Here is a 5,720-nt window from a genome sequence, read left to right as displayed (position 1 = left end):
CGGTGTGTACAAAGGGCAGGGACGTATTCAACGCTGGCTGATGACCAGCACTTACTAGAAGTTCCGAGTTCATATGGACCATTGCAATCCATAATCCCTACTAAGTGAGTATTTGAGTGATTTCCCGTTCCTCTCGGAATAGGAGACACGCTGCTACCCACATTGTAGCACGCGTGTAGCCCAGAACATCTAAGGGCATCACGGACCTGTTATCGCTCGATCTCATTTTGCTAAACACAAATTGTCCTGCTAAGCAGCGTACCGTAAGTGCACTTGCGCACACGAACAGCGAAGGTGTCAGGTCATACTCCACCGAAAGGTCCTAACCCGTTCCAATCGGCATCGACGCATTAACGCTGACTGCGTTCTAGTTAGCATATGTGAGTCACGTTCGTTATCGGAATTAACCAGACAAATCAATCCACGAACTAAGAACGGCCATGCACCACTACCCTTAAATTTGAGAAAGAGCTATTAATCTGTCTCACCTCCATAAGTTCGGACCTGGTAAGTTTTCCCGTGTTGAGTCAAATTGAACCGCAAGCTCCATTTCATTTTTTTTGGACGAGGGTTCACATTGGCCTTGGCCCCGAGGGACCATGACCAACATTACTCCCTCCTCTGAGCCTTTCACCTTCCGTCACGCTGTGCACCTACACGGTAGAAGCGATGACGGAAGAGGCATCTGTCCGAACCTGCGGGTTGAGACTTAGGCACACGTTGCCTTATACATGACTTCGAACAAATACACAAGTCCGAACCTGCGGGTTGAGACTTAGGCACAAGTTGCCTTATACATGACTTCGAACAAATACACAAGTCCGAACCTGCGGGTTGAGACTTAGGCACAAGTTGCCATATGAAAGTTGACGAAACACTAACAAGTCCGAACCTGCGGGTTGAGACTTAGGCACACGTTGCCTTATACATGACTTCGAACAAATACACAAGTCCGAACCTGCGGGTTGAGACTTAGGCACAAGTTGCCTTATACATACATTGGCCAAATAAACAGAAGTCCGAACCTGCGGGTTGAGACTTAGGCACAAGTTGCCATATTATATTCGATCAAACACTAAGTAGTCCGAACCTGCGGGTTGAGACTCAAGACCGTAACAAGATGTCACTATACAAGTCCGAACCTAAGGGTTGAGACTTAATGCGATCTAGATACCAAGTTGACATCCAATACCTGTTGAGCAAAACCAAAGATTCCCTGTTCTCGAATGATTACACTATATAACAGGGAATCATGAAGAAATCAAGCAAGCGTGAAACAAAGTCATCACTTGGGCATGCTCGATAGCCAACCACATGACCTTAACCTAAGAGAGCATGCAAACCACATGATACCTATAAACGATTAACCCGCCCTAGTTCAATCGTTCACCAAGTGATGACTTCAGTATGGCTAAGAGAAAAACTTTTAAATGGGAAAAACTCTAAGTCCGAACCTCCGGGTTGAGACTTCCGCGTCGGAGGTGGGCGCACCTCCTATCCGAAAGATGATGAATCAGGGGTGTTCGGTCAGCAATGGTCGGATGCCCCGTCGTAGTCCAACTATGACAATCAAAGTCAAGACCTCCGGGTTGAGACTTTCCGCGAGTACAAGCATAAAGGAACACGGACCAAGCCGTACCGAGAGAATCGGTACTAGAGCCCTCGTGGTTCTACATTGAGAGAGCCCTCGTGGTTCTCATTAGGGGCTTTATGCAAGTCGTACTCAATACTGTGGTGTGAAGTATAAAGTATAGTCTTCGCCTGGTCCACGCTGCTTCGGCGGTCCTGGGTAAGATAGTTCATTCTAGCTTGCCCTATAGTGGAATGAGGACACTTAATGCTTCGTCTTTTAGCGGCGGCTAGACTCCTCCTCACGGGGAACGAGTTGACGCACACAGCGGCGGCTTACGCACTATGGCAATCATGGATGCCTGAAGATTCCGTGAAGTTCTCCCCTGGTCCACGCTGCCTCGGCAGTCCTGGGTAAAATGGAATATTTCCAGCTTGCCCTATAGTGGAAGAGGACTATCCAACAATACAAAGTCAAGACCTCCGGGTTGAGACTTTCCGCGTCGGTGGTGTCGCGCACCGCCTATCCGAAAGATGGTGTAACAGGGGTGTTCGATCAGCAATGGTCGGATGCCCCGTCATAGTCCAACTATGACAACCAAAGTCAAGACCTCCGGGTTGAGACTTTCCGCGTCCGGAGGTACGCGTACCGCCTACCCGAAAGATGGTGTGCTTCTGGGGTATTCGATGAGTCGGATACCCCGTCGTAGTCCAACTATGACAATCAAAGTCAAGACCTCCGGGTTGAGACTTCCGCGTCCGGAGGTACGCGTACCGCCTACCCGAAAGATGGTGTGCTTCTGGGGTATTCGATGAGTCGGATACCCCGTCGTAGTCCAACTATGACAATCAAAGTCAAGACCTCCGGGTTGAGACTTCCGCGTCCGGAGGTACGCGTACCGCCTACCCGAAAGATGGTGAATCAGGGGTGTTCGATCAGCAATGGTCGGATGCCCCGTCGTAGTCCAACTATGACAATCAAAGTCAAGACCTCCGGGTTGAGACTTTCTAAGAGTACAAGCATAAAGGAACACGGACCAAGCCGTACCGAGAGAATCGGTACTAGAGCCCTTGTGGTTCTACATTGAGAGAGCCCTCGTGGTTCTCATTAGGGGCTTTATGCAAGAAGTACTCAATACTGTGGTGTGAAGTATAAAGTATAGAGTCCTCCACTGGTCCACGCTGCTCCGGCGGTCCTGGGTAAGATAGTTCATTCTAGCTTGCCCTATGTGGAAGAGGACTCAATACCCTACCTGTTGAGCTTGAAACAAAGTCATCACTTGGGCATGCTCATATTGCCATACACAATTACATTATATTCGAATGAGCATGCAAGCGACCCTATATAGACCGAACCAAAACGATAGATACCGCCGTAGTTCACCCCCACCAAGTGATGACTTCAGTATGGCTAGTGTGTGAAGTATAAAGTATAGTCCTCCCCTGGTCCACACTGCTTCGGCGGTCCTGGGTAAGATAGTTAGTTCTAGCTTGCCCTATGTGGAAGAGGACACAATACTTAATACTTAGAGTACAAGCATAAAGGAACACGGACCAAGCCGTACCGAGAGAATCGGTACTAGAGCCCTCGCGGTTCTACATTGTGAGCCCTCGTGGTTCAAACTAGATACTTTATGCAAGGCGTACTCAAAACTGTGGTGTGAAGTATAAAGTATAGTCCTCATCTGGTCCACGCTGCTTCGGCGGTCCTGGGTAAGATAGTTAATTCTAGCTTGCCCTATGTGGAAGAGGACACAATACTTAATACTGTGGTGTAATGGACAAGGTATAGTCCTCCACTGGTCCACGCTGCTCCGGCGGTCCTGGGTAAGATAGTTCATTCTAGCTTGCCCTATGTGGAAGAGGACTCAATACCCTACCTGTTGAGCTTGAAACAAAGTCATCACTTGGGCATGCTCATATTGCCATACAATATTCCATTATCTACTAATGAGCATGCAGCTATATGATTATAACCTGTAAACGATTACCCCGCCGTAGTTCAGCGCTTCAACCAAGTGATGACTTCAGTATGGCTAGTGTGTGAAGTATAAAGTATAGTCCTCCCCTGGTCCACACTGCTTCGGCGGTCCTGGGTAAGATAGTTAGTTCTAGCTTGCCCTATGGTGGAAGAGGACACCATACTTAATACTGTGGTGTAATGAACAAAGTATAGTCCTCCACTGGTCCACGCTGCTTTGCAGTCCTGGGTAAGATAGTTAGTTCTAGCTTGCCCTATGTGGAAGAGGGCATACAAGACAAAGTATAGTTCTCCCCTGGTCCACGCTGCTTCTGCGGTCCTGGGTAAGATAGTTAATTCTAGCTTGCCCTATGTGGAAGAGAGCATACATGAACCAAGAACGAAGGTTATGATCGAGGAATGATTCGACAACTAACCGATGGTATGAAATGTGAAGAATTCAAGCAAGCACACAATCAAGTCATCACTTGGGCATGCTCGATAGCCAACCCTATGACATTAACCTAGTAGAGCATGCGAAAACCAATATATACAAGTAATGTAAACGATGCCTCCCTAGTTCAGCGCTTCAACCAAGTGATGACTTCAGAATGGCTAAATCAAATCGGTTCAAAACATACCATCGGTACCCTATTGAAACACACAAGTCGATATCAAACCTCATGATTGTGTAGTCCTCCACTGGTCCACGCCGCTTCGGCCGTCCTGGGTAAAATGGAACATTCCAGCTTGCCCTATGTGGAAGAGGGCACATTACTCAATACTGTGGTGTGAAGTATAAAGTTCAGTTCTCCCCTGGTCCACGCTGCTTCGGCGGTCCTGGGTAAGATAGTTCATTCTAGCTTGCCCTATGTGGAAGAGGACACTTCATACTTCGTCTCTAAGCGGCGGCTTGACTCCTCCCTACGGGGAACGGGTTTACGCGCACAGCGGCGGCTTACGCACTATGGCAGTCATGGATGCCTTACGTTTCTATGAAAAGTGTGTTCCTCCCCTGGTCCACGCTGCTTCGGCAGTCCTGGGTAAGATAGTTAGTTCTAGCTTGCCCTATGTGGAAGAGGACACGTAGACTTACTGTGGTGTGAAGTATAAAGTTCAGTTCTCCCCTGGTCCACGCCGCTTCGGCCGTCCTGGGTAAAATGGATTCATCCAGCTTGCCCTATGTGGAATGAGGACACTTTATGCTTCGTCTCTAAGCGGCGGCTTGCTCCTCCCTACGGGGAACGGGTATACGCGCACAGCGGCGGCTTACGTTATGGCAGTCATGGATGCCTTACGTTTCCATGAAAAGTGTGTTCCTCCCCTGGTCCACGCTGCTTCGGCAGTCCTGGGTAAGATAGTTAGTTCTAGCTTGCCCTATGTGGAAGAGGACACGTAGACTTACTGTGGTGTGAAGTATAAGGTTCAGTTCTCCCCTGGTCCACGCCGCTTCGGCCGTCCTGGGTAAAATGGATTCATCCAGCTTGCCCTATGTGGAATGAGGACACTTTATGCTTCGTCTCTAAGCGGCGGCTTGCTCCTCCCTACGGGGAACGGGTATACGCGCACAGCGGCGGCTTACGCAAGTTAGTCACCCTCGGCAGTGGATCACTCGGCTCATGGATCGATGAAGACCGCAGCTAACTGCGCGTCATAATGTGAACTGCAGGACACATGAACATTGATAAGTTGAACGCATATTGCACGTCGTGGGAACCTACCATGATGTACAGATGACTGAGCGCTTATATTTGAGAAATGTATCGCATACATTTAACTACGCCGTGACACCCGTCACGAGACGTGCACCATGATGTTAACTAGGGTCGCGACGACCCGCTAGCATTAAAGAACCCGTGGTTTACAATATACTGGCATTGGAATTCGAAGTATTTAGAGCGTCCGTGTTCCCGCGTGAGGCGGAAGTACGAGGAGAAGGCGTGCTTGTGGTGTCTGTGGTGGTGTTTACTGATGTCTAGCTTCAGCTTATTTATTTATTTAAATAGAAGCGAAGATGTGTAAAGTGGTCAAAACATCCATTACAACACGACTGGTCTTTCTGGTGGTCGACCTAGGCGACTTTGTTCGACGACCACCACCCCATGGAACTAAAAGACGTCCCTTGATACGGACCACCGATACATTTTCCGGCCTGTCTAAACTACACTCATCGAAATTTTTTTGGGTCCCC

General features: G+C 48.7%; 1 non-coding gene across 1 annotated transcript; it reads left to right on the top strand.

Moving 5' to 3' along the window:
- The first annotated feature begins 5,121 nt into the window (after nucleotides 1-5,121).
- On the top strand, nucleotides 5,122-5,276 carry LOC131291738 (5.8S ribosomal RNA). The gene has a single exon (XR_009189502.1). It is a non-coding gene; the product is annotated as a 5.8S ribosomal RNA (ribosomal RNA).
- Nucleotides 5,277-5,720: the final 444 nt, after the last annotated feature.

Source organism: Anopheles ziemanni (genome assembly GCF_943734765.1).
Source record: "Anopheles ziemanni chromosome X unlocalized genomic scaffold, idAnoZiCoDA_A2_x.2 X_unloc_133, whole genome shotgun sequence".
Lineage (NCBI taxonomy): Eukaryota > Metazoa > Arthropoda > Insecta > Diptera > Culicidae > Anopheles > Anopheles ziemanni.
This window is presented reverse-complemented; position numbering and strand designations above follow the sequence as displayed.